The sequence below is a fragment of the Podarcis vaucheri genome (assembly GCF_965113315.1).
Source record: "Podarcis vaucheri genome assembly, chromosome: 11".
Classification (NCBI taxonomy): Eukaryota; Metazoa; Chordata; class Lepidosauria; order Squamata; family Lacertidae; genus Podarcis; species Podarcis vaucheri.
In genome coordinates, this window is record NC_138749.1 from 31035771 (window position 1) to 31049203 (window position 13433).

At 47.7% G+C, this 13433-nt stretch overlaps 1 long non-coding RNA gene across 1 annotated transcript; it reads left to right on the forward strand.

Moving 5' to 3' along the window:
• Window positions 1–830: 830 nt before the first annotated feature.
• LOC309514622 lies at window positions 831–10689 on the forward strand. Its single transcript, XR_014212092.1, has 2 exons — window positions 831–2352; window positions 9391–10689. It is a non-coding gene; the product is annotated as an uncharacterized lncRNA (long non-coding RNA).
• The last annotated feature ends 2744 nt before the right edge of the window (window positions 10690–13433 follow it).

Genomic DNA, 13433 nt, shown 5'->3' on the forward strand with positions numbered 1-13433 from the left:
TATTTCCTAAAGAGCCAGAATACCACAATAATCTGATTCCACACACATACACACAAACCTGAAAAAAGGCTTCCACAAGCCAGTTCGTAATCTTGTGATTTTATTTTTCATTTTTTTGTTTACCAACAACAGGAACAGCAAAACAGTGAGGCCAGAGCCATAGCTACGGGGGACTAGCCACTGAGGCTCCCAACCTCTCTGTGTGTGTGTGTGTACGCAAATGCACGTGGGGTGGGGGTTGTGCCCAAACTGGGTCTTTGACCCGGGTAAAATAAAGCCTAGTTTGCCCCTGGTGAGTCGGAGGAGGGAGGAAAACGCTCCTGGGTTCAGGGCGTGAGACTTCATAGTGATGCTCGGGGTGTGCGTGCCTGGCGTTTCCCCCTGGGGTTCCTTAAGAGGCAAATCGTGTTCTAAGGTTTGTGGCGAGGGAGCTCTCTCTCTCTCTCCCCCCCCCCCATTCGCTCGCTTGCATTTCTGATATCAGCAATTGGCTGTGCAATCTGGACAGCGGCCTCCACCTGACCAGCAGCTCGGAGTTGGAAATATTGCTTTGCAACCGCTAGTACGGGGGAAACGAGGGCAGGCGAGTGTTTAGTCTGGTTCCAAACTGGCCGACGCAACATTGTCGTGTTTGTTATGTCTGGGCTTTCTCCGGGGGGCGGGCGGGGGGGGCTCGGCTTCTCAGCACCGTTCTCTTTTGCCTTGCTTACTGGCTGGCGGCCCTGGGAGGGTAGTTTAGCCAGCAAGAAGGGCCTAGCAAGGCTATGGCTGCTGCTGCTGGCTGGCTGGCTCTGTTTGCCCAAGCAGGTGCTGCTGCAACAAAGGCCGAGCAGCCTTTGATGGGACTCCGAGCAACCTCGTTTGAACAGGGGCTCCCCACTGGCATGCAAATGGACCCCGGGGTCCCCTTTGGCTTTGAAGGCGCAGCGAAAGAGATCAAGCCGGGTGGAGAGGCTTGGGCCCTAAAAAGCAAGCTGGTGGGACGGTGTCAAAGCGCCCTCGCAGCCCACCTTCCTCCTCCTCCTCTTCTTTTCTCCCCGAAGTACAAAGTGCGGGTTCATTCATCCGCCTTCCTCTCGCCGCCCACCGGCCCTTCATCAGATCCCCCGCGGGCCGGAGAGAAGGCGAATTACTGGGGCTGAATTGGGAGGGAATGGCTGGGCTAAGGGAAAGGCTAATGTTTCCATTCCCCACCCCCCACAAAGACCACACAAAAAGCCACGACTTCGTTTACGGTGCCATTATGTAGCGTTTTAATCTGGGGATGGACTTTACCAAATGTTATCTATTGGGAGCGTAATGAAGCCCTTCTGTAGGCAGGCAAGCATTTTACGAATGCCACACACGGCGCCTCTGAACCAGCAAGGCTTCTCTCCGCTTTTGTGTGTGTGTGTGTGTGTGTGTGTGTGTTTTCTAAATAGTTCTGTGATTTATTCATGTTCGGTTAGGCTGCTGTTTCTCCCTCGACGCCCCCAAATATTGTTCATAGTTAGCTTTTAAAAACGCAATTCTCCCCAACATGCCGGGCTCTTCTTCCCTTTTGTTACATCCATGGATCTCTATATTTAAAAAAAAGGTCCGCGTTATTCGCCAGCTGAGCTCCCACAGAAACTGGGTTTAGGGCGAGTGAGAAACATTAGGTGGAATGGCGGGGGTTGGGAAGAGAGAAGGGAATGACTAAAAGTGCCTGGGAGGTGTGCAGTTTTGGCTGCCATCAAAGTCACACTTCTTTTGGAACTGTGGATTCGGGAGGTCTTCTTGTTTTGGAAGGAAAGTTCCTCAAAAATCCTTAGAGTTGACGTCCATTCCAGGTGCTTAGCATCGAGGACGGGTAAATTCCTATGTTTCTGGTTAACTTAAACCGGGTGGTTCTGATTTTCCCTATCAATATGTGTATCCGCTTAACCGAGCAGGTGATTTTTCGACAAACTATTGGTCCATAACGGTCTTTCTTATGAATATGGCGTAAACAGATAGGCTTGTCTTTTCTTTCCGACCCCACGCCCGCGACTCCTTAGTGCCTAATAAATGTGCCGCTTCTCCTGAGGATTTAGGTCCCTTCTGGGCGAGGAAACGGCCTGCACCTTCTAGCTTCTCAGTTATCTCCTTCATCCACGTCGGAGGGGAGCCTTCCGCCGGTGGATCCGGATCTCGCTCGGACTCGGCAAGGTCGGCGTCTTGGGACGGAAAGAAAACTGCGTGGCGAAACTAGGAGATCTTCTTCCTTCCACCACCGCGACCTGAGGATCCCTAGGAAAGTGCGCCCGGCTCCTTCAGCCCGCGCCGGTGAGAGAGAGAGAAGAGGCCCCGTTTCCGCTTCCCAGCCTTTAAAACCTTCCTGCGTCAGTCCCCGTGAGTATTCCTGTCGCCTTCACTGAAAGGCGTTATCGTTATTTAACGGGGTGGGGTGGGTGTAAAACGCGATCATGGCCACCATCTGTTCCTTCCAGTTTGGATTTATGTCCCCATAACTCAATCCCACTTTAGCTAGCTTAGTTTGACTGTCGACTCTCTCGTTTGCAGGCGCGTATTTATGGTATGGCTAAGCGGCCGCGAGCGAGCCTATAAATAACGCGCGTAGGCTTGACTTTTTACAGTATTTCTTCGCAGGCAGGTGGGTTTCAGTTTGTGCTCCCTTCCTTCTTTGAGTCTGCCGGCCTCAGACTAAAACTCCACCATCTCCTAAATACACACCCTTGCGATTCTTTTTTTTAAAAAAAAATATTAAGTCGTCAGAACACAGACTTTGTTTGGTGTGTAGAACGCTAGGATCTCAAAAGCACCGTGAAGCAGCGAGTGTCGCTGTGCAGGTTTACTCGGAAGTAAGGCCAACTGGAAACTCGCTTTTTTTTCTAGTAAGCGTGCGGTGGGGCTCCACGTTGGCGCTTTCGCGCGAGGCTTGGCCTGAAGAAAAAGTGACCCAGCGGCTTTTAAACCTCCCCTCACCTTGACTTTGAGCGGAGGAGGGAGGCACTCACAGGACCAGAGATTGTCAAGGTCCAGGGCGCTTTTCATCCTGGCAGCCAAGACAGAATCCAGCTGCGCATGAGCGAAGGTGAGTGGTTGGAGCCTCTCCTAGCTGATGCGCGACTGTAGAGACAAATCAGGCTGAGCACGGCGCTCGCTGAGGAAGCTCCTTCCTGTCCCCAGACTTTGAACACGAGTCTCCTGGATTTTAGTGGCATCTTCCCACTCCCATGCCGGGCCCGTGAGAAAGGAAGAGGAAACGCGTCCACATCTGTCTGAACGTCTCTTCTCTTTGTTTTATTCTCAATGAAACAAGGCCTGATAGCTATTAATGTTGGATCTGCGCCGCTACAATAAACAAGAGCCAGATGCAGAGCGATAAGTGTAAAGATCGGCGTGTAGCGGATGGGGAATCGGTTGATGAGACTAAGAGAAAGGCATGCAAACCGCACACTTGCAAATGGTTTATTTATATGGCTTTCAGTTGCAATCGTGTCGTGGTTCACAGCCATCGGCTTATGCGCCTCGCACAGATGCTCCTGCAACTCTTCTTGTGGGTCTGTTTCCTCTGGGATTTTTCCCTGCTGGAGCTCTGCGAGCCCCTGAAACAACTCCCCCCGCCCCGCTTCTCCTCCAGAGGAAATTCACCAGATGCACTAAGAAAGCTGCGCCTCGTGTTTATTCCTGGCTCCTGGTAAGGGACTTCTAAAACAAAGACAGAGGCTCTCGAAAGAATGGGAATTGCAGGAGAGGACGATGAGTGTCCAGCAGGCATTTTGATGGGCGGGTGAAAGTGGAAATCCAGAGCCAGAGGCTGCTTTCAGAAAAGACAAAAACCCGCCTGCAGAAACAGGCTGCTGCTCCTGCGTGCGGATGAGCCGCGGCTCGCACGCAAGCGCCTCTGACGTCGAAAACTGTCCACATGCGCCCTGGCCTCAGCCGAGAACCGGCCGGGTCTTGCACCTATCACGGGTCTTAACTTATTGGGCTTGCCTTGGGACTCTGAGCCACGCAGGCCTTTGCCTTGCCTTCTGTGACACAGACCTCATTGCAGTAATCATAATAATAATAATAATAATAATAATAATAATAATAATAATAATCCCACCCTTCTGCAAAAATTAAAACACAACGCAGAAACCGTTCCACGCAACTTACAATACAATAAGGTGGTGTCCTTAAAATATGCATCTCAAGAGTCAAAAGCCAGGGTAAAGACTGCATAGGGGGCCCTACATTTAAAGCACCTCCGCAAGAATCCTGGGAACTGTGGTTTGTTAAGGGTTCTGGGAATCGAAGCTCCGTAAATCGTAGCTCCCAAGATTCTTGGAGGGGGGTGAACTTTATAGTGTGTGTGCAGTCGAGTGAGCAGAAGGACGGGGCAAGAGCGGGCTGGCATCGCTCTTCCCATCGCACCGTTTGGGAAGTTAGACAGAAACCAGCGAGCTTTATTTCCAAGTCTTGTGGCTCCGAAGAGATTCCAGTTTGCAGGCATTTCTAGCAAACAAACCATATGTTTAGGGTCCAGTGGAAATACATTTCGAGTGCGGTGCCAGGCCCTTTTGAAGCTGAGAGGGCTCACTTTTCAATTCATGACTTCAACTTTAGGATGACATCAGGGGGAAGGGAAGGGGGGTTTCCTTCTGAATGCATAGGAGCCATGTCACAAATGTAAAATCCGCATAACTCCATGCCTCAGCTTCAGGATAGTACCCAACCTTAAACACTTTACCTACGAGTACGTCCCGTTGGGAGAAGTGGGACGGTAAGGGACTGGTGTTTCCCTTACCTGTTTGGTAGGCAGGTCTGTAACCTGTCTTCAAAAGACCTTCTGCCCATTATAGGTTGTCACGATCATCCAGTATTCAGAAATATTTTGCCTGTCATATAACCCACACTTTAGCTATTATGGTTAACTGCTGTTAATAGCTGATCAGCCATTAACGTGCCCTAACATTTTTATAAGCCTGATTATCTCCACATTTTGTTTTAGTAAATTCCATTTATTTAGTAAATTCCATATTTAGTAAATTCCAAATTCCATACAATAACTCCATACAATAGTTCTTCCTTTTGAACCCTAGCCCTACGGCCCACCCGTGTCCCTGGGGAACTCAGAATTCTGTTTTTAGGAAAAGGCATTCAGAGACGAGCAGATTTATCTCCAACCCCCTCCATGAATCGTTCCTAACAATCTCTCTCTCTGTCTCCCACCACCACCACTCCCCGTTTTTAATGTTGCTTCACGTGGAGAGAGATGTCCACAAACGACCTCAAGATCGTTTCCTCCCCCTGGATAGTCCCAGCCAAATTCAGGCTCCATTCAGGGCATCGTCGAGATTTCAGCAGAGGGCAAGATGACGTTCGGATCATGTTAGTCATATCTGAGATTTCTACATAAAGAAAAAAAACAGTGCGTTTTAAGACTATTTAAAAAATGAATGGCTTTTAATTTTAGGCCTCAGATGAGACAAAGACACAGTGCTGTTCACAATAAGAATCACTTATGGGCTGGGAATGGTTGAATGTTGTTTGCCTTCCTCAAAGGGACGCCTTGCCTGTTCCCAGTCACAAATATTTCCCCTACAATGTCCTGAGGTGTATGGTTCATTATCCTTTACCTACAAGCAGCCTGATCCTAAGCGTAATTTTAATACAGAGAGACCCCGATTCAAATTCCTGCTTAAGCAATGAAGCTCATTGACAGATCTTAGGCCAGTATCTATCTCTCAGACTAAACGATTCAATAGGGTTGATGTGAGCCCTTGTACTCCATGAAGGATATTTGTTTATTTATTTGTTTGTGTATTTAATATACCGCCTTTCTCCTAATATAGGATCAGAGGGTGGGGCTTGCAGCATGAATTGCAGCTAGAAACGTACAATCAATATGATTTTAAAATAATAATAAAGCACTTTAAACACAATCATTTAGCAGCAAAAGGGGGGAAAGGTACAACACCCTCCCTGCACCTTGCCACAGCAGCCAGCTAGTTAGTGGCCAAAGGCCTGTCTGAGCAAAAAAGTATTTGTTGGGAAAAGGGAGAGCATAAAAGGAACCAGCCTAGCCTCCAGTGGAAGGGAGTTCCACAGTCTGAGAGAAGAGAAAGGAAAATGCCCTCTCCCATAAAAAGGCCCTCTCTCGTGGCCTCATCAAACGTGCATTCATAATGGAGGCAGGATAGAAAGAAAGGGTCCCCCAAAAGTCCGGGCAGGTTTATTTAAGGAGATACCGTCTTTCAGATAGACTGGACCCAAGCATTATTTGCATAGCAGTATAAATAAAATGGGACAAATAAATAAATAAGAAATATCAGTTTCCAAAGCAGCATCACTGGGTTGCATGCAACCAAGCAACAGCCGAGGAGGCCCATTGGTATTAATGGATCCGTTGGTCATATCCATTGAGTTAAATGGGTCTACTCTGAGTAGGACACATCCCATTTATTTCAGGGGAGTTTTTTTGTGTTTGCTTCCATGATGGATCGCAAATTCCTCTGGCACCAACGAGACTCCCCCCCCCCCCGGTGTCGCTGTTCCTCCCCTGTGGTTTCAATCTACTTCAGTCAGATTAAACGGGTCTCTGGGGGCTGACGGTTAAGGGGCTCCTGGCGAAGAAGCTCCTGGGGCTCCAGCTGCTCCACTCGGAGCTGGGACTGGTTCTCCCGGGACAGGAGTTGTGAGGATTTTTTTTTGTGGTGGCAGGCAGAACAGATGGGAAGGAGCCTCGAGGGAAGCCCCAATGAACGGGCTGCTTAGCAGCACCTTCTGGTCTTCAATAAAGGCAAGGGCACATCATGGCTGAGAAGAAGGAGGAGCCTCCAAGACCAGACCTCACGAGTTGCCTCCGAGGCCTTTCCAAACGTTTTGGGGTCTCCGGGAGTAATCAGCCTGCCACGAGGCAGGAGTCGAAGTCAAAACATCCCTCGCTTAATTCAAGCTCCGTGACGGGTCCGCAGAACTCGGGTCTGGGTTCAGGAGAGAGATTCGCCTTTCCCCCGCCCTGGAAAAACCAGCAGGCCGAATTTCGGTGGCATCTTGCCCTCCGAAGCAAGCCTTGCTCGCTTGCTCTCAGGTGAGAGATTGCCAAGGAGTGCAGTTTGAATCTGGCCCGTTCGCCAGATCGAGAGATTTCTCAGATCCCCAATATAGAGAAATGATTAGAGAGGAAATGATTTCTATGGGGAACTGGGCTTGGCGCTGTTCAGTCATTCCTCTGGATAAAAGTGCGTTGGAAAAACTTTCCAAGGTCTGTATATAAACTTGCCAGTAAATGTCTTCCATCGGAATGTGCGATCCGGTTCCTCTGTTTTAATACGAGACTGGGGAGCAAATAAAGACTTTATGTGCACGTGACAAGGGTTCTTTCATGGTAAAGTTAGTCAGACACCCTTCCACTTCCTAAGTAAGGTGTTGAAATCCAAGTAGAAGGTTTAATATTATCAGTGGATAATTAAAAGTGTCGTCTCCTTTAGGTTGGATTCCTATTATTATTATTTAATTTTATATACCGCCCTTCAAAAAAAAAAGATCTCAGGGCGGTTCACAAAATAAAATACAAGATGAAACACAAGTAAATAATTAAACCCAAACAAGAAAACAAAAACCCCAACCAGTTGCCCGCGATCTACATATAATGTCAAGTACATTCAATATTGAACTGTATGCAGGTTTTTGTTTTTTTTTTAAAAAAGGAAGCATCCTTTACGTGTTTGTCCAGAGGTGTCCCATTGACTTCAGCAGAACTTGACTCTCGAGTCGACGTGCATTCGATGGCAGCCTTCGACCGCTTTTAGTTGTGGCATCTAGAATCGAGGAAGCGTCAGCTCACTTCCTTCTGTTCACCCAGTGGCGTAGCGTGGGTTGTCAGCACCCGGGGCAAGGCAAGTAATTTGCGCTCCCTAACCCGTGGATTTGCGCCCCCTAACCCGTGGATTTGCGCCCCCTAACCCCCAGATGTTGCGCCCCCTAACCCCCAGATGTTGCGCCCGGTGCAGCCGGCCCCCCCCTGCACCCCCCACGCTACGCCACTGTGTTCACCTTCTGCGTTGTGTGAATCTGGCCTGATACACGGGCGCAGGGCGATCGCCGACGTTACTCCTGCTCAGAGGAGGGCCACTGAAATCAATGGACTCGGATGATACCCGATGTACGAGAAGTCAGTAAGAAATAAAGCCGGCCATCTGCCAATCTCGTTTTATGGAGTGCTTCGAAGCTGCTTCCTCCCAGGCCGGTTTGTGTACCTTGCCAACTGCTTCTGTTTATATAGTCCTTGTCTTGCCTTCTGCCATGACCTGTTAGGTTTGCATTTGGGGGAAAAGAAAAGAAAGAAAAAACGTCCGACTTTTATTGTTTGGCAAACCTGCTCTGAAACAGTAACAAACCCAGCAAGGTCAGCCAGAGGAATAGACAGGAGAAGAAGTCTCATGGAAAGTCCAGCTGGTTTGATATAGGAGTGAAGTCCACTGGTTTCAGTTTCCCTACTCTGAGTATGCCTAAGGTCGGCTAGCACCCCCACAAGGCAGAAGAGAAGAGAAAGAAAAGCCTGGGGCTTCTGTCTTTAGCAACGAAAACAGAAAGGAACAGTCCTTCACTCCAGCGTCCAGTAGGTAGGTTGATAAGCACCCTACTAAACTGAGCGGGTCTTATTTCGCAGTAACCCGGCGTAGGTTTGGGCTGTGGATCCCATTGATTTCAACGAGAGGGATTCCTTAGGGCTGAAGGGCAATATATCAGTTGCCCAAAGTAGTAACCAATAAATGCATTATATATTGTCTTACCCAGTTAAGGCAAAACCATAGATCATCATCATCATTGAATTGAAATCAGAAATACACACTAGTTTCTCAGTTGATGTGTATATTGCAGCTGTGCCGGCTTAATCTGGTGAAGCCACCAGCCAATTAAGGCGACGATCCAGTGCACATGGAACACAGTGGGATTTACTTCTGAGTAAACACATGCATGAGGTGAATGTTCCACTTGTGCCAGCAGGTTTAACTGAAACAAAGAAGAGCCCTGTGGATCCTTAGTGTTTAAGGACTTTAAGGACACACATTTATTATGGCATAAACTTCTCTGGAGTCTGGACTACAGTCCACTTAATCCGATGTCTGATTTGGCAGTGGGTTTAAATTCAACTGCTCTGCGTTGTTGCGGAATCACTATTATAACTCCCCACAAGTACTGTACAAGAAATTGTGCTGTGCGTTTTTTTTTTAAAGACATTAATATTCACACGAAGTAAGTTGTTGGAGCTTCCCAACCTTAAGGGAACTGTTTAGTAAAATACCCAAATCGCTTTAGATAGTGTTTAAAGCGCACGCTGACAACTAGCGCTTTAAATCTCTAGAATCATCCAAACCAAGTAAAGCGAGCAACTGAATTTTTTTTCTGCTTTTCAAAAAAATAATTATTATTTAGGCAAAGGAAGAAATATCAACATTAGGTTTCGAGGTTCCTGTTGAAGTCGGAAGAACATCCCATAAGTATTGCTTCCAAAATAATCCACAACCCAAGCCTGCAAGGGCCTGGCTTAAACTCAAGGGCCTCGACTTTCCCGCTGCACGAAATGGAACTTACGTAAGTATCAAACTCCTAAATTCACCCGCAGCATCAGCATAGCACGTGCGAGCTGGCCTTGATTTCTGCCTTAAGGTGGGATCCACCTCTCTTAGAGGAAGCCCCTTTCACCAATGGCAACGGAGGAACCGGGGGAAATATCGCTCGCTCTTGAACTCTGGCGGCAGAAGAATGTTCCTAGCTGGAAAGCGGCTGAGCTCTCGCACCGAGGTAGAATCTCTGCTTGCCCACCTGCCTGGGCGAGTGTCTGCTAGCTAAGCATCGGTGGTATTGGTGGCCCAAACCCACTGGGTGTTGTTACCTCTAGGCTGCAGCATCCGGCTTCGTTTCCTCTCCCCCCCCCGCAGCAACAAATCTCCCCCAGCAACCCCCATTAAGTCACCGGGCTGGGTTTAGCACAACGGCCTGAACTGCTTTTTCTCCAGCGCCAACCAACCCTTCCCAAAGGACAGAAAGGATGGAAGATCTGGTCCGGGCCTGGGTGGATTAAGACCTTTTGTAAACCGCTTTGAGGTTTTCTGACAGTCAAGCAGGATATAAAAGTAGTGAGATGAATAATGCATTTCGGGGGCGTAAAGACCTTTCCACAATAACAACCCAAGAACACAGAAATTAAATCCTGCGTTTAGCGGGACCTACCTACACTAGGAAACCGCGGTTGAATTATCAGGGCAATCTTATACATGCCTATTCAAAAGTAAGCCCCTTAATTCTAGATGCATTTACCCGGGAGTAAGCGCCATCGAACTCGGTTGGACTTGAATGGCATCGCGCTGTTACTCTGGAACTGGCAGAAACTGGACTGAGCAGTCCATTTTGGACCTTTGGCAACTGTGCTGACGGCGGGTGATGGAAGCAATGGGAGTTGTGGTCCCAAACATCTGGAAGCACCAGGCTGCCGAAAGCTGTTCTATGAAAATTATATGGATGGTGCAGAAGAGGGGCACAAACCACAGGGAAGTTCTCCTGCGAATTATCCAGTGAGATCCGTTCTCTTGCGCAATGCTCTCCTGTGTCCCCACCTTTTTTTGTTTGTTTAATTGTCTGGTTTCTGAGATTGTTACTTGGTTGACTTGAGGAAATCACCTGCAACTGTGTAATTCAATGTGTGTTTACTCGGAAATAAATCCCATTTATGTAAAGGTCCTGCCTTAATGTTATTTCTTCATTTTAGAAACGATAAACCAAATAGTGTTTTAAACCAACAACTGCGAAACCATTCAAAAATAAATTTCAGGGTGGTATGGAGAGACATTAAAAAAAAAAACACATTATACAACATAACACAAACCAGCAATATAATAAAACATTCAACAAACACCATCATCTAAAATACATTGGCAAATAAAATGGTTTTAACCTGGCACTCTAAAGAATACAGGATTGGTGCCAGGAGTATTATTTATTTAAACACATCTCCAAACTTATTAATATTTAAGCAGTGTACAAAAATACAGCTTAGGGACAATGGAACTGCGTAACATTCAAAATGCGGGCACCACCACAAAGAAGGCCCTATTTTATTTTATCTTATTAAAAAAATACATGCCTGATGTTCTCCTCTGACCATCTCAGGGCAGGAGCTCTCAGTCTACCAAACAACAGGGTTGCCGGAAGAGGGGGAAAGTCAGGTTGCTTTAAGCCTTCAGTGATAGGGCAGACTCTACAAGAAAAATCAACATGCTAGAGTAAATTATAAAGGGTTTAAAAACAGTAAAAGAAAACTAGTTTTTGGGGAAAGGGGTTTTTAGAAGCCCAATTCAGTGGGAAATGTTCTAACGCAAAACTCCCTTGAAACAAATCGCTCCATCTTCTTCTCCACTGGCATTCATTTCAATGGGCAGAGCCCAAAAATTGTGCTCTTTGTCGAGTCGGGGTTGGGATGAAAATATATGATCCGGTTTAAAACCCAAAGAGTCTGGATTAACGTGTGTGCACGGGCTGGCTTGTTATAGCTTCCTTTATGTTTGTAGCTGGCTTCCAAAAAGTCAGCTTTTAGCACGGAGAAAACTTTGAAACAGTTGTTCTTAGAACGTCTACGGGTAGACTCCATGCCTCACTTATGAATCCGTTTATAAAAACAGCAAGGCGGAAACACATTTGCTTATGCCATTGATTCCAACTTACTTTCAGACTAACTTCACCCCAGTCGGATCCTATGCATATTTTCTAAAACCGTGAATCACAGCAGAACTTCGCTTTCCAGCACAATCTAAACCATGTCTACTCGGAAGGAATACCTATGGACTTCAACGGGGCTTCCTCCCAGGTAAGTGGGGTTAGCGTTGCAGAGACTCCCTGGCCCTGAGCAGGGGGGGTTCGACTAGATTACTTCCGGGTTGTCTCTCCCAAAACTTACAGCTCTAAGATGCCAAGCTGATTTAATGTTTGTAGTCGTGTTAGAGCACGGGATAAGTGTGCTGTGAGCGTGTGTGTGTGTGTACATTGCGCCTGGGTAACAATCCGATTGCCTTCAGCCGGAGTGCTCTGGGGTGAGTCTTTTTACAGACTGCAGCCAAACCCAGTCTCGGCAAGCATGTGCTTTACACCCAAGACAGGTATTCAGAGAGAGCAGCAGGTTCTCCTATTTGGGGAGTGGGGCTCGGAGGCGGACGACGACGAATTCATGGCCTCAGGAGCTCACACAAATCCCTGGCCAAACAAAATCTGGATCTTTGGGTTGAAAAATCGGCTTCCTTCTATGGAAACCGTTGACAGGAATCCAGAGGATTAGTCGCATTCCACTCCGGATCATTTCTCTCTCTCTCTCTTTCTCCTCCTGGTAACATTTCGAAACGATTGATCCTTCCCAAGGCCATAAACAATGTCCTGAGAAAATGATCTAACCGGGCTTTCCGTTTCTTGCCTTTCTGGCCCGCGAGTCCCCCGTGGTGTATTTTTGCCAGAAAGTTGACGAGGACTTTTGACAGGTTCCCTCCTCCTTGATTGTTTTCTAAATGCATTTTTTAAAAAAGCCTTCGCTTTGTTGTGCCAATTAACTCTGCGGGTTCTTTAAAGGACCTTTGGTAGTCAATATATGAGGGGAACTATATTTATTTGAACAGAATAGGTAAACCTCAAACAGCAACAGCAGAAACAACCCGTCAGACAGTAAACTTTATTACACAATAATATAAACCCTATTACACCGATAAATAACCCCAAAGTAAAAATTCCAAACAAACAACCCCCCCCACCAGACCTTCACCCACATACAACACCAGATCCAGCCACAGGAAGTCTCTGCAGAGATTGGTCCATTATCCCCATCCTACTGACCTGTGCCGATTAGGGCTCCTAATTTGGGCAATCAAACCCCAACTGGGCTGCCCTCAAGGGAAGGAGAACTCACTGGAAGGGTTGGCTGCATAAGGCCAGACCTACACCTCCTTGGTTTTTCTTGCGCGTTTCCCGCTACACGCTTTTCGCTTCCCCCGCTGCTATCTTGGAGTCTTGATTACGGTTTGAGCTGCCTAACACCGGGCGCCTACAGAACAGATAGCGGGAAGGAAAGAGGGTCTCTCGCGACGCGTGGCAGATCCGCGATCCACCCCACGTGTTCCCAGACGCTCTTCGGATGGAAGGACAGACGCCGTTCATTCGCCTCGGCGCTTGGAGCTCGGCGCTCTCTTCTACAGCGGCGCAGGGAAACCCTGGAGGCTGGTGACTGGGGAAGGTTTTGGAAACCCAGACGCAGAAGAGACAGGGCCACCTTGTTCTTAGTTTAAGCTACCACAAATCGGTATATTTTTCAATGCGAAACACGCACCTACGCACACCTGGCTCCCAAATTTTAAAATCCAGTAGCTAGCCACCGGGGAAAGGGTGTAAGCTCCAGTAGCACTAACAGCAAGGAAACAGATGTTCACTCAGGCAAATAGGTG